General features: G+C 34.3%; 1 long non-coding RNA gene across 1 annotated transcript in view; it reads left to right on the top strand.

Annotated features, from left to right (window-relative positions):
• Positions 1–11,776: 11,776 nt before the first annotated feature.
• The window catches only part of LOC118017001, a 77,417-nt gene continuing 63,224 nt past the window's right edge, over positions 11,777–25,969 (top strand). The window contains exon 1 of the long non-coding RNA XR_004681011.1: positions 11,777–12,068. This is a non-coding gene — a long non-coding RNA (uncharacterized LOC118017001). The remainder of the gene's footprint in view (positions 12,069–25,969) is intronic.

The following is a 25,969-nucleotide window of genomic DNA, read 5'->3' as shown; positions in this document are numbered from 1 at the left end:
GATTCATTGTTTTTGTATAACACCCAGTGATCCATGCAATACTTGCCCTCCTTAATACCCATTACTGGGCTAACCCATCCCCCCACCCCCTTCCCCTCTAAAACCGTGTTTGTTTCTCAGAGTCCATAGTCTCTCATAGTTCATCTCTCCTTCCAATTCCCCCTGCCCTTCATTTTTCCCTTCCTTCTCCTAATGTCCTCCATGCTATTCCTTATGTTCCACAAATAATTAGTGAAACCATATGATAATTGACTTTCTCTGCTTGAGTTATTTCACTTAGCATAATGTCCTCCAGTCTCATCCATGTTGATGTAAAAGTTGGGTATTCATCCTTTCTGATGGCTGAGTAATATTTCATTGTATATATGGACCACATCTTCTTTATCCATTCATTTGTTGAAGGGCATCTCAGCTCTTTCCACAGTTTGGCTATCGTAGACATTGCTGCTATGAACACTGGGGTGCATATGGCCCTTCTTTTCACTATATCTGTGTCTTTGGGGTAAATACCCAGTAGTGCAATTGCTGGGTCATAGGGTAGCTCTATTTTTAAATTTTTGAGGCACCTCCACACTGTTTTCCAAAGTGGCTGTACCAACTTGCATTCCCACCAACAGTGTAAGAGGGTTCCCCTTTCTCCACAACCTCTCCAACATTTGTTGTTTCTTTCCCTGTCCATTTTTGCCATTCTAACTGGTGTAAGGTGGTATCTCAAGGTGGTTTTGATTTGAATTTCCCTGTTGGCTAATGATGATGAACATTTTTTCATGTGTCTGTTAGCCATTTGTATGTCTTCTTTGGAGAAGTGTCTGTTCATTTCTTTTGCCCATTTTTTGATTTGATTATTTGTTTTTTGGGTGTTGAGTTTGAGAAATTCTTTATAGATCTTAGATATCAGCCCTTTGTCTGTAGTGTCATTTGCAAATATCTTCTCCCATTCCGTGGGTTGCCTCTTTGTTTTGTTGACTGTTTCCTTTGCTGTGCAGAAGCTTTTTATCTTGATGAAGTCCCAAAAGTTCATTTTTGCTTTTGTTTCACTTGCCTTTGGAGATGTATCTTGAAAGAAGTTGCTATGGCCAATATGGAAGAGGTTACTGCCTATGTTCTCCTCTAGGATTTTGATGGATTCCTGTCTCACATTGAGGTCTTTCATCCATTTTGAGTTTATCTTTGTGTATGGTGTTAGAGAATGGTCAAGTTTCATTCTTCTGTATTTAGCTGTCCAATTTTCCCAGCACCATTTATTGAAGAGACTGTCTTTTTGCCACTGCATATTTTTTCCTGCTTTGTTGATTATTTGACCATAGAGTTGAGGGTCCATATCTGGGCTCTCTATTCTGTTCCATTGGTCTATACGTCTGTTTTTGTGCCAGTACCATGCTGTCTTGGTGATCACTGCTTTGTAATATAGCTTGAAATCAGGCAACGTGGTGCCCCCAGCTTTGTACTTCTTTTTCAACATTTCCTTGGCAATTCGGGGTCTTTTCTGATTCCATACAAATTTTAGGGTTGTTTGTTCCAGCACGTTGAAAAATGTCATTGGAATTTTGATCGGGATGGTGTTTAAGGTATAGATTGCTCTGGTCGGCATAGACATTTTAACAATGTTTATTCCGATCCATGAGCATAGAATGTTTTTCCATCTTTTTGTGTCTTCTTCAATTTCTTTCATGAGTGTTCTGTAGTTCCTAGAGTATAGATCCTTTACTTCCTTGATTAGATTTATTCCGAGTTATCATATGGTTTTTGGTGCTATTGTAAATGGAAATGATTCTCTAATTTATCTTTCTACAGTTGCATTGTTATTGTATAAGAAAAAAACTGATTTCTGTGCATTGACTTTATATCCTGCCACATTACTGAATTGCTGTATGAATTCTAGTAATTTGGGGGTGGAGTCTTTTGGATTTTCCACATAAAGTATCATGTCATCTGCGAAGAAAGAGAGTTTGACTTCTTCTTTGCCAATTTGAATACCTTTTATTTCTTCATGTTGTCTGATTGCTGTTGCTAGGACTTCTAGTACTATGTTGAACAATAGTGGCAAGAGTGGGCGGGCATCCTTGTCATGTTCCTGATCTTAAGAGAAAGGCTCTTGTCTTTTCCCCATTGAGGATGATATTCGCTGTGGGTTTTTCATAGATGGATTTTATGAAATTGAGGAATGTTCCCTCTATCCCTATACTCTGAAGAGTTTTAATCAGAAAAGATGCTGTATTTTGTCAAATGCTTTTTCTGCATCACATGAGAGGACCATATGGTTCTTCTCTCTCCTCTTATTAATGTGTTCTGTCACATTGATTGATTTGCAAATGTTGAACCACCCTTGCATCCCGGGGATAAATCCCACTTGGTTGTGGTGGATCATCCTTTTAATGTATTGTTGGATCCTATTAGGTAGGATTTTGTTGAGAATTTTGGAATCCATATTCTTCAGGGATATCTGTCATAAATTCTTCTTTTTGATGGGGCCTTTGCCTGATTTGGGGATTAAGGTAATGCTGGCCTCATGGAATGAGTCTGGAAGCTTTCCTTCTGTTTCTATTTTCTGAAACAGCTTCATGAGAATAGGTATTATTTCTTCTTTGAATGTTTGGTAGAATTCCCTAGGGAATCAATCCATAAAGCCCTGGACTCTCCTTTTTTGGGAGGTTTTTGATCACTGCTTCAATCTCGTTACTGGTTATTGGCCTATTCAGGTTGTCAGTTTCTTCCTGTTTCAGTCTTGGCAGTTCATAGGTTTCTAGGAAGGCATCCATTTCTTCCAGGTTACTTAATTTATTGTCATATAGTTGTTGATAATAATTTCTAATTGTTTCTATTTCCTTGGTGTTAGTCGTGATCTCTCCCCTTTCATTTATAATTTTATTAATTTGGGTCCTTTCTCTTTTCTTCTTGATAAGTCTGGCCAGTGGTTTATCAATCTTATTAATTCTTTCAAAGAACCAGCTTCTAGTTTTGTTGATCTGATCTACTGTGTTTCTGGTTTCTAATTCATTGATCTCTGCTCTAATCTTAATTATTTCTCTTCTAATGCGTGGCTCAGGCATTGTTTGTTGCTTTTTCTCTAGTTCTTTAAGGTGTAAAGTTAGTTGGTGAATTTGGGATTTTTCTGTTTTTTTTGAGTGAGGTTTGGATGGCTACATATTTCCCCCTTAGGACCACCTTTGCAGTATCCCATAGGTTTTGGACTGATGTGTTTTCATTCTCATTGGTTTCCATGAATTGTTTAAGTTCTTCTTTGATTCTTGGTTGTCCCAAACATTCTTGAGCAGAGTGGTCTTTAGCTTGCAAGTGTTTGAATTTCTTCCACATTTTTTCTTGTGATTGAGTTCCAGTTTTAAAGCATTATGGTCTGAGAATATGCAGGGAATAATCTCAATCTTTTGGTATTGGTTGAGACCTGATTTGTGACCCAGTATGTGGTCTATTCTGGAGAAAGTTCCATGTGCGCTCGAGAAGAATGAGTATTCTGTTGTTTTAGGGTGGAATGTTCTGTATATATCTATGAGATCCATCTGGTCCAGTTTGTCATTCAAAGCTCTTGTTTCTTTGTTGATTTTCTGCTTAGATGATCTGTCCATTGCTGAGAGTGGAGTATTGAGGTCTCCTACAATTAACGTATTGTTATCAATATGTCTCTTTATTTTGCTTAACAGTTGGCTAATGTAGATGGCTGCTCCCATGTTGGGGGCATAGATATTTACAACTGTTATATCTTCTTGTTGGATATACCCTTTAAGAATGATATAGTGTCCTTCTGTGTCTCTAACTACAGTCTTTAGCTTAAAATCTAAATTGTCTGATATAAGAATTGCTACCCCAGCTTTCCTTTGATGTCCGTTGACATGGAAGATGGATCTCCATCCCTTCACTTTCAGTCTGGATGTATCTTTAGGTTCAAAATGAGTGTCTTGTGGACAGCATACGGATAGGTCCTATCTTTTTATCCAATCTGCAACCCTGTGCTGTTTTATGGGAGCATTTAGGCCATTCACGTTGAGAGTGATTATTGAAAGATATGAATTTATTGTCATCATGTTGCCTGTGAAGTCCTTGTTTCTATAGATTGTCTCTGTACATTTCTGTTCTATATCACTCTTGGGGTCTTTCTCTTTTTATAGACCCCCCCCCCCCTAATATTTCTTGCAGGGCTGGCTTAGTGGTCACATATTCTTTTAGTTTCTGCCTGTCTTGGAAACTCTGCATCTCTCCATCCATTCTAAATGACAGCCTTGCCAGATAAAGTATTCTTGGCTGCATGTTCTTCTCATTTTGTACGCTGAATATGTCTTGCTAGTCCTTCCTGGCTTGCCAGGTCTCTGTAGATAGGTCTGATGTTATTCTGATGTTTCTCCCTCTGTACGTAAGGAACCTATTCCCCTAACTGCCCTTAAAATGGTTTCCTTGGTTCTAAGATTTGCGAGTTTTACTATTACATGCTGGGGCATTGGTCTGTTTTCCTTTATCTTGGGAGGGGTCCTCTCTGCCTCTAGGACACGAATGTTTGTTTCATTCCCCAGATTAGGGAAGTTCTCAGCTACGATTTCCTAAAATATATCTTCTAGACCCCTCTCTTCCCCCACCCCCAGGGATCCCAATAATTCTGACATTGGACCTTTCATGGCGTCACTTAGTTCTCTAATTCTGTTTTCATCCATTCTGAGCAGTCTCTCCCAGGCCTCCTCTTTTTCCTTCTTTTCTATCAATTGGTCTTCTAGATCACTAATTCATTCTTCTGCCTCGTTTACCCTAGCTGTTAGGGTATCTAGATTAGATTGGATCTCATTGATAGCATTTTTAAGTTCTGCCAGTTCAGCTTTCATTTCTGCCCTTAGAGCATCTATGTTGCCATTAATTGATCTCTCCATTCTAGCTATCATCTTCATAACTGTTACCCTGAAGTCCATTTACGACATCTTGGTTATATCTGTATCCATTTGTAAATCTGTGGCAGAAGTCACAGTCTCTGAGTCTTCCCTGTTTTGGGGGTACCTCCTCCTAGTCATTTTGTTGAGGGATGGTTGAGGGAGTGTACAGAGTCTAAATTATTGACCACAACCCAAGCAAGATGCACCTGTTTTATAGGGACCTTAGGGTTGTCTGCCTCTTGTTCTCCCAGCCTGTCTTCTGGGGGAGGGGCCTGCCGCTGTTACTCAGGCAACCCTGTTTGGGCGGAGTTGCCCTGCCCCCTGTCGGGGGGGGATGGGTTCAGTGAAAACCAGTTTTTTGGGGGCTTTTGTTCTCTGGTGGCTTTCCTTGGCAGCTTTCTGCGTCTCTTCCGAGATTCAGAGCAGAAGAGACCATTTCCAACCCTCTGCTGCAGAACAGAGAGAGTGCAGTCTGTTCTTTAGTGAGCTCTCTAGGCCACACTATCTCCATTTCTGTCTGTGCTGGTATAAACTGCAGCGTCCTGGGTTGTGCGCCCCTCATCATTACATGATCTTTGGAAAATCCTTGTCTTTTTAGTCTCTTTTCTTCTCATCTGTAAAATGGGGTTTTGAGGGTTATTGGGAGGGTTGAATGAAATCATCCTGGTGAAAATGTTTTGAACTGTAAGTTTTCATACAAATACAAAGCCAGGATTATAGTATTCTATATTACTAATTGTAAAGCCATTAGTTTAGTAATATATTGGAAAGGAACAGGTCAGTGCTCTTTCTTCTGTTTCCACACAACCTCAGGTCTGGAGACACTAGGTCTATTTATTACTAGTTTGGCATCACATTACTAATATTTTCATAAATGCAATTTTGCAGAACTCTTGTTACCATGAGCCCAAATTTTAGAGATCACTTTATGCCTGTAATACATTGTAGAAGTCCTTTGAATGAATGTTTCTTTTCTTTTTTTTCCCCTAATTCAAATTTATTTGGGTATGTAAACTACAGAAACAGTTATGTAATAGGTTACTCACATGGTTTAATTCTTCCTGGTTTAATCTGGTGTTTCCCAGAATATGGAATAGTCTTGGTTACCAGTTTGTTTATTTCATTCATCTCTTCTAAAAAGAAGAATATAAACTTGATTAGTTATGACATGTAAGTTTTATGGCATGAGTATATGAAACAAATTATCTAATTATTTTTGCCCAGTAACATTCTAAATCTATAAGAAAAATACCTACTTCATATTTCTTAAATTTGTTTCCCTTTCTGATGTGATTTTTGAGGATATTCTGGAGTTACTTAGCTCTTTTTTTTTTTTTGTCTTAAATATCTAATTCAGTGTACTTTGAAACAATGGAGATTATACTCTGAAACCTACATTAAACAAATAAGCTAACAAAAATTAAACCATCACAAGAGAAAATGTGAAATGGAAGTGTGTAATCAAATAAATGGGAAAAAGAGGCTTGAGAAAGATTGTAGAAGACTAACAGGAGATAGCACTAGTGTGTTTCTTACTTGGTGGTTGTTTTCTTTCAGGAAAAATCTTATCAGCTGGAGAGTTGCTGTTTTCTTTGAAGTAAGCTCTGGTTTCTCTGAAATCAGATTTTGTATTCCCCAGGCTCCACTCTGCAATGCCAGCGCAAACATACATTAGCAGCTGTACAACACTTTAAAGAGTTAGCAAGAATGTATCAAGCAATTACTTATTCCATCTTAGACCTTTAGACGTTTTTTAAAAAAAGTCTATAGAGTTTTAGGGAGAAGAAAAATAAGACAGTCTAAATACACTTCATGGAAAAAAATATAAAATGATAATGTAAATTAATTGAAAAGATTGCATTCTATCAGTGAGAGATTCAGGAAAACATTCCTGTTGTTTTATAAACAAATGATATGATGGTTTCTTTTTCTAGTTTGGTAGATAGGTGCTATTCTAGTGAGTTTTTTGTTAACTAGTGCATTGTATAGTGAAATAATTCTGAATAAAATGGTGAGATCTCTTTGATGATGTGACGTGCTCAGATTATTCTGTTCTAGTTTCTAAACTTCACAGAGGGATACTGCTGGTTTAATACTTAGTATTGTGGCTATGCGTGTCAAGTGTCTCTAACTTTATATTACTGTTTGTGGTGCAGTGGAAAGATGGAGTCAGAACATCTGGGCTATGGTCCTGGTTTTTCTACTTACTAGTTTTGTGTCTGTGACAATTCATTTAACTTCTTTTGCCCTCAGTGTCCTCATGTGTAAAATAGGGCGAATACTACTTACCCATATAACTTAGAGGGTTACTATCTAGCTTAAGTGAGAATTTATGTGAAAATGCCTTTAAATTGTAAAGTGCTGTTAGATATAGAATGAGAAGGGTTATAAAGGAAAAAGGAGAGGCGTGTGGGTGGCTCAGATGGTTCAGTGTCTGCCTTCAGCTCAGGTCATGATCCCAGGGTCCCGGGATCAAGCCCCACATCGGGCTCCCTGCTCGGGGGGAGTCTGCTTCTCCCTCTCCTTCTACTGCTCCCCTGCTTATGCTGTCTCAGTCTCTCTGTCAAATAAATAAATAGAAAATCTTTAAAAAAAAAAAAGGAAAAAGGAAAAATTAAATTGTTATTTCTGTTTACTAACATTCATATGAGAGATAATAATCATAATACTTATTAGGTAGGGTGGGATACTCCAGAAAGGCATACTACTTTGTCTGTTGTCTGTACAGGATTAGAGGGAAGTTTAATATAGGACATAGATTTTAGGTCATATATATTCTTATATTTGAAATTGATTTCAGCTCTAGAGTCTTGTAATCCTACTTTTTAATCTTTTTGTTTATCTGTATACCATGTATGAAGATAATTTGAGTGTCTATGTAGTTGTGTGCAGTATATTTACATGTAATGCATATATATATGTATATATAGTGTCTTCATGAACCAAAGTACTGCAACAGGCATGTGAAGTGATAATTCCTTTTAGGGAGAAAACTTTACTCATTCATTCATTTTTGTGTTGTTTTTCTGTGCCAGGTACAAGTTAATTGTCCTGGCTCCAATATTTGAATGCATTATGAAAAGTTGGCTGTCAGTTTGTTGTTTGCATAACTATTGGTTTCTATTCACATTATGAACCATTTCAACAAATCCTCAAAATCTTCCCTGGATGTAGGTATTATTAAGGATGCATTCTGTTTTCAGTTTATTACCTTAAATTTATACATTAAAGAGACAAATTGGTATACAAAAGAGATAAAAATGGTGTATTTCTTAGATGTACAGCTGCAATTTGAGGACTGTCTTCTGGTGTGATGTATACAGTCAGTCACCAATTTTTTGAGGACCAATAGAAAACAGGAGAGATTTTCTAAAAGTGAAAGAAACAATCAGTATTTTGTTCTTACTACTGTTCATTTATTAAGACATATTTATTGATCGCTTGCCCTAAGTCAGACAGTATGGTAGATGCTGAGAATAAATCAGGAGTAAATTCTAGTGGAGAACATGAACATTAACCAAATAATTTCAGAATTAAATTAAAATACTTGTAAGTACTAAGGAGAGGTATGTAGTTTTGTGAGAAGAGACAACAGTTGAGAGAAATAGAGAAAGTAATAAATTTATATTTGAGTGATAAAAAGAAGTGGGAAATTACCCTATGTAATCAATTACATTATTACATTTATCTTACATAGCACAGACTTTGATAAAATTATAGATGGAAGTAATTTTCCACTGGCAAGGTATAAACAATTTTGATGTAATAAGGAATTATATAAAATAGTTTTTTTTTTTAAAGATTTTATTTATTTATTTGACAGAGAGAGAGGCAGTGAGAGAGGGAACACAAGCAAGGGGAGTGTGAGAGGGAGAAGCAGGCTTCCTGCGGAGCAGGGAGCCCGATGTGGGGCTCGATCCCAGGACCTGGGATCATGACCTGAGCTGAAGGCAGACGTATAAAATAGTTTTTAAAAGTTATGTTAAATATAAAAATTGGACCATAAGAGTAAAACCCCATGGTTTCATATGCTTGCAGTTGGTGGAATAAATCCATATGCTAAATTATTCTCTCTTTACACATGTCACTTTCTTGTACACGGTGTTTCTTTGTCTTGAAATGTAAGAAAATACAACTTTGGAAAGATAGCCAAAAATTCTTTTTCTAAGATATTAATGCAAGCATTAAGAATTTATATTATTGAGTACATGAGGAGAAGGAATGGAAAAATGAGGGGGGGCGGAATCGGAAGGAGGGATGAACCATGAGAGACTATGGACTCTGAGAAACAAACAGGGTTTTAGAGGGGAGGGGGGTGGGGGAATGGGTTAGCCCGGTGATGGGTATTAAGGAGGGCACATATTACATGGAGCAGTGGGTGTTATACGAAAACAATGGATCGTGGATCACCACATCAAAAACTAATGATGGTATTGTATGGTGACTAACATAACATAATAAAAAAAAAAAAAGAATTTATATTATTTTTTCATTAATGTTTTTACTTTTTGAAATTTAACTTTATAAAGAGAACCCATTAGTTTTACTTTAAATTTGTCAGTTTTGCTTTGTTACATGAGCTAATCATACTGTTGTTTGAATTCAGAACTTATAAGAAATTTAAAAAATTAAAAAAGATTTTTAGTTTTATAAAATATTTATTTTTTTAATCACAGCTTAAATCCAAGCTTAAGATTCCTTAAAATTAATTATTTAGCATTTTTGATTGTTATACTGTTGCATAATGTTAGTAGATCTGCTTCCATGTTTAATTCAATATGTCAGTCGCAAGAAGCTCCAACTAAAATATTTCTTGAGCTTAAATGGAATAAAAGAGGTATTTTAATAACATTTAAGTTCTTACTGATGAGTGAGTGGCAGGTAATTTACAAATAATTTCAAGTTTATATGCTATCAGTGTTTCCTAAATTTGCAGGCAAATTGGCCAGACTTTATGACAATACCTCTCACTTCATTACTCCTAGAACTCCCAAATAAATTTCATTTTTTAATGGGTACCAGAGGTAAAAATTACTTGGTAGGTTGCAAGCTGGGAGAAGAAAAATGTATGTCTTTGAGTTCTATATTTTAAATATGAAGATAGTGCCCTTCTGTTCATTTTTCTCCCATCTTGTTTGGCAATTTTTAATTTAGAGTTATCAAAAAGTAACAAATTTTTTCATGTTCAGTATTTGGTATAGAATATTTAGTATTAGATGTTACTAGAAATATCAAGCTGAAAATACGTTTTCTCTCTTCTCTTTCAATCCTTGGACTTAAAAAAAGTGTTCCTTTAAGTAGCCCTGTATTTAACAACCAGCAGTGTTATCCTTGCTTTGAATATATAATAGAATATGAAAGGAAGTTGAGTGTTTCAAACTACATTGTAATTTTATATTCAAATACACCATAATCTTATCTATTAACTCCGGGTTTATGGTGGTCTCCATGAGGGTTAACTATTATAGTTAGGATTAAAGAACCATAAAATGCTTTTTTCCCCCCTCTTTGAGTAGGGGGCATTCTGTTCCCTAATGTCCAGTCCTTGTACTCCAAGCTTGAATTTTCCCCTATGCTATTTTTAGGGTGTACATTTCTTGGTTGTAATCATTATCAACTTTACACAGTGTGGCCAAACCATTCACTTAATGTTCAGTAAGAATACTGCCCACCCCCCAGCAAGGTTGGGAAGTTAATTTCAGGAGTATTTGTTAAGTTCTGTACGTATTTTATGAAAGGTAATAGAACTAAGAAATGTCTTAATAATTTTGCCACAAAATAAATTAAAAAGTAAGAGATAATTACCACCATTTCTTGCCTTTTGTACCACCAGCCAAAATAACTTAACCTCAAAGCCTCACCATTTAATAATAGTCATGCTGCTTAGTCAGAACAGATCGTAAACAGTTAAACTTCTCTTCTTTGCTCCGGGTGTTTCTGTAACACACTTTGTGATGTAACTAAAAGTTGTGTGCGTGAATAGCAAAGGAGACCCAATTCTTCCACATTCCTTGGATGCATGATAACATGGGTAGATCACTGGACAAATTGAGATCTCAGGTTAATGTTACACATGTGAGTAGTTGTATTTGCCTTTCTTTCTAAGGATGCTCAGTATTTTTGTAAAATGAGACATAAATATTCACTAGAACTATGCATAAGTTTTACATTTTTGTGAATTAAAAACATTTATGTGAGCAAAGATGCAGTTTATATAGTGAATCACATATTCTGTTCAGGATCTTGTATTATCCACAAGAAAATTAACAACCTATTAGAAGAGCTTTCAGCTTTCAAAAATGAGGTTTTTTGAGAGCCATGCACCACTGACTAGCTGATCATATATTTAATCCTCTATTTTTCTGTCTATCTGATGGACAATGAGACAGCAATTAAGGGAATTTGGATTTCAGGTGTGCAGGTTTTTGACACTTTGATACAAAGGAGTGATTATTCTAAACAACTTATTAAGTATGTATGTAAAAGAATAAATGAAACTCGAAAAGTTCCCATCTTAAAAAAATTGACAGTGAATGCAGAGATTCTATGGGTCATCCTGTACAAATGAGCAAACTTGGTGAATAGAACACAGAAAGTTAATACAAACTGGTATTAGAAAATTAATATGAATTGCCTGGACCCTGGTCCAGTGCTATTTTCACTATTTTATTTAATATACTTTTAATACTTCTAATTAATCTGTACGATAAACACATGGTCATTTCCTTTTGGTATATTTAGAATCTAAATAAAATAACACATTTTTGAAATTTCATTTGGACCTTTGAAAATTGCTTGTAAAAATCAAGTTAGAAACTATGCAAGTATATTGTGTCACAGTTTTTGCTGTATTGTCTGCTTTTCTCAATGTTTTATATACATATATATGTGTATATATATATATATTCATTGAGACTATTTGTATGAGAGTTGATCACCTGGGTTTAGGTCTATAGGAATGATAAAGATTTAAACACTGTTTACTTTCAAAAAGTTATTTAAAAATTTAATAAATACTTCAAAGAAATGAAAATGAAACATTTGAAATAGGAAATATTAGAAAAAGTATTAGTCAATTTTAACAAAGTGTTTTGACATATTTGATTTATATGTTTTTTTTGTTTTAAAGAAATGAAAGATCCCAGAGACTGTTGAATCCCTTCACATTCCATTCCCACCCACCTTACTTCTCCAGAAGTAAGTAACCATTATCCTGAAGTTGGTGTGTATTCTTCCTCTAAGTTTTTATATTTCTATGTATGTATGTATCCATAAATCATATAGACCCGCTCTGCCAATATGGTAGCCACCAACCACATTTGAGTCTTAAATTTAAATTAATTAAAATAAAATACATTCAGTTCCTTAGGAACACTAGCCACATTACAACTGTTTAATATCCATATGTAGCTCAGGCTACTGTATTGGATGGTGCAGATACAGAACATCTTTATCATTGTGAAAAGTTTTCATATAAACCATTGTTTGCATGTTTTAAACTTCATACGAATGATATTATACTATTCATATTCTGGAGCTTATTTATTTATTTTTTAAAAAGATTTTTATTTATTTATTTGTCAGAGCACAAGCAGGGGGAGCGGCAGGCTGAGGGAGAAGCAGGCTTCCCGCCGAGCAAGGAGCCCTGTGCGGGACTAGATCCCAGGACCCAGGGATCATGATCATGACCTCAGCCAGAGGCAGATGCTCAGCTGACTGAGCCACCCAGGCGTCCCGAGGGAGCTTATTTTTTTCACTATTATGTTTTTGAGATTTGTCTATAGTGACACACGGATTTATGGACATTTAGACCATTTCCAGTTTTTAATTGTTAAAATAATGCTGCAATGATCACTTTTATGCATGTTTCTTTACAAATACGTGTGAAAGTTTTTTTAGGGTATGCATTTCTTGGTTGCAATCATTATCAACTTTACACTGTGTGGCTAAATCATTCCCTAAAGTACCTATATCAGTTTATGCCTCAACCAGCAGTATGTAAGATTTCCTTATCTTTACATACTTGCTGATACTTAGACTACAGACTATATAGACTATAGTATCAAATGTTATTTTGTTTTAATTTGCATTTACCTAACATTTAGTGAGGATGAGCAACCTTTCATATGTTTATTGGCCATTTGGAATTTCTTTTCTGTGAATTGCCTATTTTTATTTCCTTTTTGTTGTTGTTTTCCTTTTGATTTAGAAGTTCTTTATAATAATTCATTTTTGGTTGTATGCATTATAAATTTGTCCCATTTTGTATCTTATCTTTTTACTTTGTTATGTGGTCTTGATATATAGAAGTTTTAAAACTCACTGTGTAAAAAGTTTTAGCCTTTCACCTTAATGCTTGTACTTTTTTTGTGTCTTGTCTAAACAAGCTTTTCCTTAGTTGATGCCATATGACTAATTTCGTATTTTTTTCCCTAAAAGTGTTATAATTTTGCTTTCTAGATTTAAGTTTTTAAAATCACCTGGGATTTATTTTGTGAGCCAGTGATCTGATTTTTCCCCATATGTGTAACTAATTTTCTCAGGATCATTTTTTAAAATAGTTTTTCCTTTTCCCAGTGATTTGTATTGTCAGCTTTTTCATTCATCAGATAGCCATATATATTTCATCTGTTTCTGGGTTCTCTATTCTGTGTGGTTGATTTGTTTATCCTTGTTTATCTTATATCATCTGAATTGTAAGAGCTTTATAATATGATGAAGGCTGTTTCAGGTAAGTCTTGCCACCTTGTCCATCTTCTTGAAAATTGTTCTATTTTCAGTATCTTCTCTCACATGTGAATTATAGGGTCCTATTGTCAAGTACTGTTAACAACCCTCATGGGATTTCTTTTGGAATTGAATTAATAAAGTTAATTTAGTGCAAATAGACATTTTCATGAAACTTAGTCTTCCTGTCTACCAGCATAGTATATTCTCATTCATTTGTGTTTCCATTTATGCCTGACAATAAAGTTTTATAATTTCCTTTATAGGGGTCTTACTCTGATTTTGTTAGACATACTCTTAGGTACATTATGATTTTGTTTCTGTTGCTAATGAGATCTTCTATTACATTTCTACTTGGTTATTGTTTGTACATAGGAATGGTATTAAATATTTATATTTTGATCTTGTATCCAATAACCCTGTTGAACTATCTTTATTAGTTTTGGCAATTTGTAGAATCCCTGAGATCTTTTACATAATAATGTTATCTGAAAATAATGACTATTTTTTTTTCAGTCCTTATTCTTTTAATACTTTTAAAGTTGGTTAGCATTTCCTATACTTAAGAAAGGTTGAATATAAGCAGTATGTAGTAACAAACATTCTTACCTTGTTTCTAACTTTAAAGTAAATGCTTTTAAAATTATCCCATTAAATATCAGGTGAGGGAAATTTCCTTGTACTCTTAACTTGCTAAGAGATTCTTAATAAAAGGTGATGAATAGACATTGAATTTTTTTCCTGTATCTTTCTAAAAGATCATATGAGTTTTCTTTTATATGTTGATGTGGCAAATTACATTAATTGATCATTGAGTTCTTGGGATAAGCCTTACTTGATCATGATGTAGTTTGTGTAGATACATGTAAGTATTTGTGTGTACATACGTAGATCTGTAGATGATATATATAGACACACAGCATTATTAAATTGATTAAATTTGCTAATATTTTGTGTAGAATTTCTTTTATTGATGTTAGTATATTTGAATGTCCTATTGTGTTTTATTATACAGTTTTTGTGATTTTGAGCATAAGATTATACTCACTTTATAAAATGAGCTCTTTATAAAAAGAACTTTCTCTATTTTTTCTATTCTCTGGAATATCTTATTTATTTTTATTTTTATTTTTATTTTTTTTAAGGTTTTATTTATTTATATGACAGAGAGAGACACAGCAAGAGAGGGAACACAAGCAGGGGGAGTGGGAGAGGGAGAAGCAGGCCTCCCGCAGAGCAGGGAGCCCGATGCGGGGCTCGATCCCAGGACCCTGGGATCATGACCTGAGCTGAAGGCAGACGCTTAACGACTGAGCTACCCGGGCGCCCCTGGAATATCTTATTTAATATAAGGGTTATCTGTTTTTTTAAGATTTGGTTATACTTGTCTATAAACAACAGACTTGGCCTGATGCTTTCTTGTGGATAGATATTTACCGATTTAATTTTTTGATGTTTATGAATATATCCAGGTTTTCAATATTCTTCTTGAGTCAGATTTTGGTTATTTATACAGAGTATCCCAAAAGTCTTAGTGCAGTTTTAAATTTGAATGACTTAAAGGGTATAAATACCATAGACTTGTATAATTATTTGGAAGTTAATTTAAATTTCTTTTTAAGTTTTATGTTTTTTGAATCATAAATTAAAATTTTCAGTTAGTGTTTTCCATCTTTAGTCACAAGAACTGAAACAAAATACTGTAATTAAACATTTATTATTAAATTTCTTAATAGATTTTTACACCTTTTTTTTTCTTGTGCACTTTATTGAACAAATCAGGTTTATTAATCTGTAAATTTTCCCCTTGTGTTGGGGATTTTGAAGACCACCCCCAGGCTCATTGATTCACTACTAGGCTCATAGGATTCAGCATGTAGTTGTACTCTATGCTGTGATTTATTATAGCAAAAGGATACAGAGCAGTATCAGTAAAGGGGAAAGGCAAATGGGGCAAAGTCTGGAGGAAGGAAACCAGGCATGAGTCTTTTCCTAGTTCAATTGCACAGGTTGTACTTAATTCCCTCAGGAATGAGTTGTGACAACTATGTGAAATATTTAAAAGGAAAGCTCATTAGACACTCAGTGCCCGGGGTTTTTACTGGAGGCTGGTTATGTAGGCATCTTCTGCCTGGCATGTACCAAAATTCTAGACTTGTAGAAGGAGAGCAGATGTCAAGCATAAACCACATTGTCCACTGTACAAACAGGTTAGGCACATTGAGCAGTCTTATCTGTTCTGGGATTGGTGGGAACCCTGCTGAAATACAAATTCCCAGACACCAGCCAAAGGCCAGTCTTGCAAACAGACTTTTCAAAGGATAGCAGTTTGAATCTTGCTCTATTAACTCCTTTTTGTACACCTACCTTCAGGATTTTGCTAATTGCATCTGAGGTGTTATTAAATGTGTTACTCTGTGTCAATTCCCTATAAACCAGTACTTAGATCTAGAGGCTTACACAGGCTTGATTTTTTTTTTTTTTTTGGCAAGAATATTTCATAGGTGGTATTGTATACTTTCTTTTGTATCACACCAGGAGGCATATAACATGTGGTTGCTCTTTTTGTGTGTGAATGTTAAGATTGATCAGTAGTTTCAGGTATTGTCAGCCTGGTCTGTACATTGTTAAATTACCCCCTGTCTAATGATTTTAGCACCTGTTGATGATCATTGCCCAGATTCATCGTGCCATTCAGAGTTGTAAAACCTAACTTTCTTTTTCATATATAATTGCCCTCATCAACTATTTAGTTTTTCTGAGGTACAATTAATAAAGAAAAGACAGGAAAAATGCATCATTTTTTTCCTTTTATTTAGTAGTTTTCAGAATACTAAGTTGGTTCTCTGGCATCCTGCAAAGGCAATTATGAACATTCATTTTTATTTATTGCTATGAACGTACGGATTTTTAACACATTTAATATTTTAACCCGCTGATACTATCTTTTTCCTAAAATTGTCCCATCTTTTGCCATCTCTAAGTTAGCTTCTGAGCCCTTTTGACACAACACCATCAGCTTTTGATAACTTTCTTGTTTTCTGGTACAGTAAAGTATTTTTGGTTCATATTGTCTGTTTTCTACCCTAGAACTGGGATCAGTTTCTACCCTATTTTCTTTTAGTGCAAAAATTATATTTAGAGACCACAGTTTAGATGATGGGGTGGGTGCTCAGTGGTCTGGACTTGTCATGTTTCTAGGCCTTTTTAGTGGAAATATGAACAGCTAGGAAATACAAACTTTTTTAAAGGAAAATACTTCATGAGTATATCCTGATATTTCCATTTCAAATTTGGGATTACAAGGGTTTTTAACTTTTCTTGGTTTTGTATTTGTGGTTTTTTTCTTTTATGCTGAAAATGTTGGTTCCTCATGACCTTAATATAATTAATTGCTCTTTGTATATTAATATCAGTATACCAACACCAATGTCATTACTAATAATATGGTTACTGAAATAGTTTACAACTTCTTTGCAGTTCTTTTGGTCCTTGTTGTATATCTCACTGATGATTTGTAATCAAATTACTCTGTTTTTAAGTCACTTGAAATAATTGTTTTCTGTGTGTTTGTTAAACCCATCGACTTGATACATGGATTAGTTTGATTTTATTTTCAAACTTTTGGGAGCACTTTTAAAATTCTTTTTTTTTTTTTAATTTTATTATGTTATGTAAGTCACCATACAATACATCATTAGTTTTTGATGTAGTGATCCACGATCCATTGTCTTCGTATAACACCCAGTGCTCCATGCAGTACGTGCCCTCCTTAATACCCATCACCGGGCTAACCAATCCCCCCTCCCCCCTCCCCTCTAAAACCCTGTTTGTTTCTCAGGTCTATAGTCGCACTTTTAAAATTCTTGATTCAATTTTGTTTTATAATTATGTCAGATATTTACAATTTCATATTAAAAATCTAGAAAATAAGATAAATTTGGAAAAGTCTGGCTTCTATCCTTCCTTCACCTTCTTTTTTTCTTTTCCACAGACGAATAATTTAGGGATCTTTTGATTGATATCTATCTTTTAAAAAAAAATGGAACCAAATGTGTGTGTCTAGGTATTTCTATTTCCCCTCTTAGATAAATACATGCATACTATTCACACTGTTCAGCACCCAGCTTTTTTCATTTAATATTTCCTGGAGATCATACCATAATAGTATGTAAAAAATCCTTATTAGGATCTGTTTTTTTTTTATCTGGCATGGGATTACCATACCATGCATGTAATGTAAATTCAGACCTTAAACCTCTCTTCAGGTTTTGCTCTTTCATGGGAAACTTTTTTCCTACATAGAGCTTTTGGCAGAGAGACAGCTTCCTTGCTTCTCTTCTGGGCTTGCGAGCAGAGATTTTGTTTTTGTTTTTAACACTCTTTTTTTATAGCGTAAGCAGTCTTTTGATTATCTAAACTTTTTACTCGGGTATCCCAGTTATTTCATTCTCCCTTACTTATGTGGGCCCCAAACTATGTATTCTGTCCCTACATATGGACCTTAACACCTCAGCTACTGGCTCTTACACCATTTCAACTCTGTACTTCTCTAAGTTGTCATGCTCTCAGCTTTGACTCTTGTAACTCTGGCTTTGAGTTCTCTCTGTTTTGGGAGCCTGGATATTTCTAAGCTATGTATTCATTTTTTTGGTTGTATTTTTTTCACCATGTCTTTGTGTTTGGAGCAGGAGAAATTCACTTTGTCATGTTCCCAGAAGTAGATTGACAGCATTTATTTCCTATCACTCCTGTCTGTCATCCCTTTTTTGTAACTAACTGGCTGAAGGAATATACGCACACATTCACAAATAAGAAACAAGTTTTTAAGACATACTTTGTGACTGAAATTATGGCATTTCCTACCAAACTGTTCCCCCCCCTTTCTCTCGCTTGAAAAGATTATTAATCTTCTGTAATAGTTATTATAGGTGTTTTTTAGTACATTCTCTTTTTCTCTTCTCTCTCTTACTGTTTTCCTCTTTTTTCATCTTCCTCTAAATCAAAGAAAAATCTGTGTTGAGAATCCAGGTCAACTAATCTTAGTGCTTTTTTCAAAAGGGCAATAAATACAGTCATGAGGCTTTTTACACAACATTATGGTGAATATAAATTCTTTCTAATAAAATAGAAAAAAATACCTAAGTATAATTTGTGCTCAAGTGCAGATTCTTGGTTCAGGGTATTTTTTAAGTTGTTGAAGAGCCTTTATCCAATGACATTCATTCCTGTTTGATTTTATGTCTTTGTTTCACTTGTGCTGCCCTCTAACTTGTGTCCTCCCTGTTGCTTTCTTTTATATTCCTTTATTTGCGGTGCAGGTGTTTCATTAAAACTGTATCAGATATTGGCATGCCACAGAGGAACTTTTCTAGTTCATACATTTCACCTAGGTCTTTTGCTGTTCATTTTTGCAAATTAAAATATAGAAGCAATATTAATACCAGTAAACAGCTTAGAAATGTACAAGTCATAGTTAAATCTTCAGATCGCTTAAAGAGGTTTGTAGCTTTCAAATTCTCCTTTGGGGATGACATATTTACTTAGAACTTTGACTAGAGGTAAGAATTTTGCAAAAGTATTGGAAAAATTGTTTCAACTATTTTTGAGTTCCTTAAGTGATAAAAATAATAGTAATTTCATTCCTACTTGTTTTTGTTAGCTTTTAACTCATATTATTTATAATGTTTTAACCAGAGTGAAAAATAATGCAAGAAAGACTATTAAATCTTTCTTTAGACTACTTTAAGTGGTTCCAAGGAAAGTTAACTTTCAGGGTATCCTAAAGGATATTATCATTACGGTTTTCTTTTTTGTTATAAGACTTACTTGTAAAGAAACTTTGAATCATAATACTTTTTCAGTTCTTTTTTAAGAGAACACTTAGAAAATCCAGTGGAAAAATGGCACACAGTATATAAACCTGTGCATTGATCAGCAAATTTAAAAGTGCAATGTTTTCTAACTGACCCTTGAATCAAATTATATGAAATCATACAGTGTATACATTTACTAACATGTTTAGTGAAAACATGAGGAATGTGAGAGAGCTAATAAGAATTTTAACTTTTTTTTAAATCTCAGTCTATGGCATTTGCTTTCATTTTCTTCACACATTTATGATATCATCTGTGTCAAAGTTTTATCAACTTAGATTTATAACTATGTATTATATTAAATGTACTTGAGTATAGTATATACATTTGTATATGAATTTGTATGTGGTGACAATAAAACACACATCAATTCACAAATACGAAACAAGTTTTTATCCAAGGTCCTGTAGTTGTCACTCTCCCACAGTGGTGTGGAATTAAGAAAAAAAAAAGCTCCATTTTCCATCTAATTAAATTTGCCAAAGCAGTTTCTTTCATTCACATGTTTAAAACAGGAGCATGTCTTTTCTCAGAACCTATAAACTGGCTAGTTGAAAAACTGACAGCTCTGTGAAGAGGACACAACCTTATATTTCGTTTCAGGCAGCCAGAGTTTTAACTACAGCTCTGGTGATGAGAATGGGAAGGTTTCACACAGCAACCTAAACAGATAGCATAATATCTCCATTGCTATCCATGTTGCTTCAGCATTTTTCATATATGTCCTACACATCGCATTAATAGAAACTCAACCAGAAAACTGGGTTTTGAGTTACTTGGTATCTATCACAGTCTGTGGTAATGACTACTATGAATCACTGAGGCATGTGGAAGAATTTTATCTTTAAAAAAAGTACTGAATGTATTACAAAAATTTAGGAAAGGGCTACATTTTAGAAGTACACTAATTTGGACAGAATATTTCAGTCATTGGGTTTCTTCTCGTAATTTTTTCTGTATGTAAGCTGCCTTACTGAAAATTGGCACCATTTAATGAAGCTATGTGTATTTACAGTAAAGAGGAAGCTAACTAAAGCAAACACTTAGAAAGTGACCTATGTACATGCATATTGCATATCCTTTTTCTGGCAGGGAATTGACTGTCTCTTTATCATGCATCTAGGGATCTTGAATCCTTATAAAGGGATCAGAATCAGGAGAAAAGTTGCTGTGCTTTGAGATGCCTAAGATGAATACTCAATACAAAAAGAAAAGTATCACAAAAGTCATGGTATGTAAATTAAGAGTGCGTGGGAGCAATTATTTTATATGGCAAAACCAGAAGGACATTAAAAAAACCTTATAAGGGTGCCTAGGTGGCTCAGTGGGTTAAGCATCTGCCTTCAGCTCAGGTCATGTTCCCAGGGTCCTAGGATCGAGCCCCACATCAGGCTCCCTGCTCAGTGCGGAGCCTGCTTCTCCCTCTCCCTCTGCCACTCCCCCTGCTTATGTCTGCTCTCTCTCTCTCTCTTAAATAAATAAAAATCTTTAAAAAAATAAAAAATAAAAACCTTATATTTCTGTTTTCAATTCATGAACAAATGAATGTAGCAAACATGTTTATCTTTTGTTTTATTTTATTATTTTTTAAAGATTTTATTTAGGGGGAGGGGAAGGGTCAGAGGCAGAGGGAGAAGCAGACTCCCCACTGAGCAGAGACCCTGACGCAGGGCTCTGTCCCAGGATTCTGGGATCATGACCTGAGCTGAAGGCACACGTTTAACCCAGTGAGCCACCCAGGTGCCCCAATATGTTTATCTTTTAAACATAATGCATATATTAAGAGGATGCCTTACTACTTCTATATAGTCAAGGTAGGGAGACATAGCAGAGAAAGAAGGGAATAGTAGCAGAAGTGCTTGAATAACAACAATTTTGACAAAAATGGGACTTTTTCCTATAAGGGCCAAGACATTCCATATTCCCAGTTCTGATTTCTGATTGAATAGACTTCTTGCAAAAGTATATTTTCCTGGACTCTAGAATTTATAGGGTGGGTTTAGCTAGCATTGACAACACAGCAGTTTCTTTTTTTTCACAGACAAGCCTGCTTGATCACAGTAAGACATAAACAGAATGCTTTGCTAATTATTTACATAAACACAAAATGAAATGTGGGTTTTGTGTTTATTTCATATTACTGTCTATAAATGAATAAAGGAATTCAGAGTTTCTTTTTGTGTGTTTCACTTTGATTTTATTAACTTTCAAGATACCTAATAATGATATTTAGAAAAGAGATATTTAGTCTAGGAGAAATAATTTTTTCCAGCATGAGGATACTGAATTTCTTTATGTTCAGATCATAGTCATGTTGTTAGCAATAATATTATTAATCTTCTGTAACAATTTTGAGAAATGTATGCTGTATTTGGTTTATAGTATCCCAAAACATTCTTCACTTTTTTTTTTAACGTTTTTATTTAAATTTCAGTTAGTTAGCATACAGTGTATCGTAGTTTCAGGTGTACAATATAGTGATTCAATACTTCTATATATCACCTGGTGCTCATCACAACAAGTGCACTCCTTAATCCCCATCACCAATTTAACCCATTCCCTCACCCACCTCCCTTTTGGTAACCATCAATGCTCTACAGTTGAGTTTGTTTCTTGGTTTGCCTTTTTCTCACTCTTTTTTTCCCTCTTTTGCTTGTTTGTTTTGTTTCTTAAATTCCGTGAAATCATTGTGAAATCATACGGTATTTGTCTTTCTGTAACTGACTTATTTCACTTACCATAATACTCTCTGGCTCCATCCATGTTGCAAATGGCAAGATTTCATTCTTTATTGTGGCTGAGTAATATTCTAGTGTGTGTGTGTGTGTGTGTGTGTGTGTGTATACACCATATCTTCTTTATCCATTCATTGATTGGGCTGTTTTGATAATTTGGCTATTGTAGATAATGCTGCTCTAAACATCAGGGTGCATGTATCCCTTTGAATTAGTATGTTTGTATCCTTTGGGTAAATACCTAGTAGTATTGCTGGATCATAGGGTAGTTCTGTTTTTAATTTTTTGAGGAACCTCCATATTGTTTTCCAGAGTGGCTACACTAGTTTGCATTCCCACCAACAGTGCAAGAGGGTTCCTTTTTCTCCACATCCTCGCCAATAACTGTTGTTATTTGTGTTTTTTTTTTTTTTTTTTTTTTAGCCATTCTGACAGGTGTGAGGTGATATCTTATTGTAATTATTTACTTGGTTTTAAAGTTGTAAAATAAATTCAGAAAATTTGTTTGAGGAGAGCATTTCCAAAGTAATTCATAACTAGTTGAGTAAATAACATTTTGAAATAAATTTATTTTCTCTTAAAAATTAGATGTCCAGCAATAGCCATATTTATACATGCAATTATACCTTATTACAAAATTTTATATGGTACAAATATTTATATATTAAAGATTAAAAACTTTGGGAATACATTTTTTTCTCCCAAATAGAATGAAAAGTATGTATTAGGATTCTTAACGTCTCTTATCTTAACATGGTCTTGACCAAGCCTAAGTTCTCCTGTCTCTTGATGAAAAGTCTATAAACATTTACATTTCATTACAGAAACTGTGTACTTTTAAGGATCCCATCTTAGAATTTTGGAGAGGTTCTCACCCTGTTTGCATTTTCCTTATGCACTTGGCTTTATTTTCTCACTTTAAAATAATTGTAGTTTAATGCTAGGTTTGGATGTATAATTGTACTTTTCTTTTTCTTAATAAGACAAAAATGAAGCATTAGAAAAGAGATTGAAATAGAAGAGACTAAAGTACTGAGAAAAGCCTCCTATATGAAACCCTGTGGAGACTGTAGATTACAGTATCACTACTTGAAAAATGCATGGTATTTGAAAGGATCAAAGAAAACTACACCAAAACTTATAAGAAGTTATTTAAGTAGACCATACAATATATGACCTTTTGTGTCTGCTTTCTTTCACTTAGTGTAATGTTTTTGAGGTTCATCCAAGTTGTAGAATGTGTCAGTTCTTTGTTCCTTATAATGGCTGAGTATATATACACACAATGCATACATACCCCAATTTGTTTATCCATTTATCCACTGATTGGCATGTGGGCTATTTTAATCCTTTGGCTATAGTGAATAATGCTACTATAAACCTTCATGTACAAGTTTCTGTGTGGACATATGTTTTCATTTTTTTTAGGTATATACTTAGGAGCAGAATTTCTAAATCATATGATTATTCTGTGTTTAATTTTTTGAGGAATAGCCAACTTGTTTTCCATAGCAGCTGAACCATTTTGCATTCCCACCAATAATGTACAAGGAGTCCTATTTCTCTACATCCTTGCCAACAGTTGTTATTTTTATTAATTTAGTCTTTGATTGAAGCTATCTTAAGTGGATATGAAGTGTTTTTTCATCATGTATTCAATGACTAGAGATACTGAAAATCTTTTCATGTGCTTATTGGCTGTTTTTATATCTTCTTTGGAGAAACTATGCAGGTCTCTTGCCCATTTTTTATTTGGGTTTGTTTATGTGTTGAATTATAAGGGTTCTTTATATATTCTCATTATTAATCCTTTATGAGATAAATGATTTGCAGAATTTTTTTCCATTCTTTAGATTGTTCCTTGGCATTCTTGATAATTTTCTTTAATGAACAAAAGAAGATTATAATTTTTATGAAAGCCAACTTGTCTTTCACTTTTACTGCTCATGCTTTTGGTGTCAAATCTATGAATCTATTGCCAAATCTCAGGTTATGAATATTACCTCTGTTTTTTTCTTCTGGTAATTTTATAGTTTTAGCTCTTATATTTAGGCCATTTATTTGAGTTAATTTTTGTATAAGAAGTGAAGTATGGGTCCAACTTCATTATTTGTTTGTGGTTATCCATTTATCCCTGCATCATTTGTTGAAAACTGTTATTTCCCTGTTGAATGGTCTTGTCAAAAATCAATTGGTTATGGATGATTGAGTTTATTTCTAGATTCTCAGTTCTATTCTGTTGGTCTCTATTTCTATCCTTAGGTCAATACCACACTCTTTTGGTTAGGGTAGCTTTGTGGTACATTTTGAAATTGGGAAATGTGAGTTTTTCAGCTGCATTTTACTTTTTGAATATTGTTTTGGCTACTCAGAATCCCTTGTAGTTCCATATAAATTTGAGGAATTTAGTTCTCTTTGTGGAGTATTGTTATCTTAACCATATTGAGTCTTCCAGTTCATGAACATGGGATGTATTTCCATTTATTTAGGGCTTCTTTAATTTCTTTCAGCAATGCTTTATTCCTCAGTATTTTATTCTTTTGAATGCTATTGTAAATGAAATTGTTTTCTTAATTTCCAGATTGTTCATTGCTGCCATGTAGAAACACAACTAATTGTGTTGGTCTTGTACCCTGCAACTTTACTGAATTCATTTATTAGCTCTAGTAGGTTTGTGTATGTGTGTGTGTGTGTGTGTGTGTGTAGATTCTGTGGGATTTTGTATATATAGAATCATGCCATTTGCAAGTAGAAATAGTTTTACTTCGTTCTACCTCTAAAAGGCTTTATCAATTTGGATGCATCTTATTTCTTTTTCTTGACTAATTGCTGTGGCTAGAATGTCCAATACAATGTTGAATAGGTCAAAGCATGCATTTTTGTCCTGTATCTTGATCTTAGGGGGAAAGCTTTCATTCTTTCATTAGAAAGTATGATATTAACTATGGGTTTTTCATAAATTCCCCTTACTGTGTTGAAGAAATTCCCTTTTATCCTAGTTTTTGGGCATTTTTATCATGAGAGCATTTAGAATTTTCTCAGATGCTTTTTTGGGCATGTATTGAATGATTATGTAGTTTGTTTTTTGGTATGCATTACATTGATTTTCATATGTTGAACTGCCATTGCATTCCTGATTTATATCCTGCTTGGTGATGGTAAGGTTTGTTTTTTGTTTTTTTTTTTTTAAGTAGGCTTCATGCGCAGCATGGAGCCCAACATGGGGCTTGAACTCATGACCCCAATATCAAGACCTGTACTGAGATCAAGAGTTGGACGCTTAACTGACTGAGCCAACCAGGTACTCCGATGGTGTATAATTTTTAAAATGTACTCTCAGAGCTTGTTTGCTAGTATTTTGTTGAGGAATTTTGTAAATATTCATAAGAGATATTGGTCTATAGTTTTCTTATGGTATCTTTGTCTGGCTTTGGTGTCAGGTTAATGCAGACCTTATGAAAAGTATTAGAGTTTCTTTGTTTTTTTGGAAGAGTCTAAGAAGGAATGTTGTTAATTCTTCTTTTAGGGATTGATAGAATTCAGTTGAATTCTACTGAACCAGATGGTCCTGACTTCTCTTTTGGTAGGCTATTTTTATTAACTGATTTAATCTCTTGTTATTGGTCTGTTAAGATTTTTTACTTCTTGAGTTAGTCTTGGTAATTTGTGTTTTCCTAGGAATTCATCCATTTCATCTAGATTGTCTAATTTGTTGGTGTAAAATTGTTCATAGTATTTTCTTATAGTCCTTTAAATTTCT

This window comes from Mirounga leonina, unplaced genomic scaffold (genome assembly GCF_011800145.1).
Source record: "Mirounga leonina isolate KUSES-001 unplaced genomic scaffold, KU_Mleo_1.0 Mir_168, whole genome shotgun sequence".
In the NCBI taxonomy this organism is placed as follows: Eukaryota; Metazoa; Chordata; class Mammalia; order Carnivora; family Phocidae; genus Mirounga; species Mirounga leonina.
The sequence above is the reverse complement of the archived record's forward strand: the minus strand, read 5'-3'. Positions and strand labels throughout refer to the sequence as shown.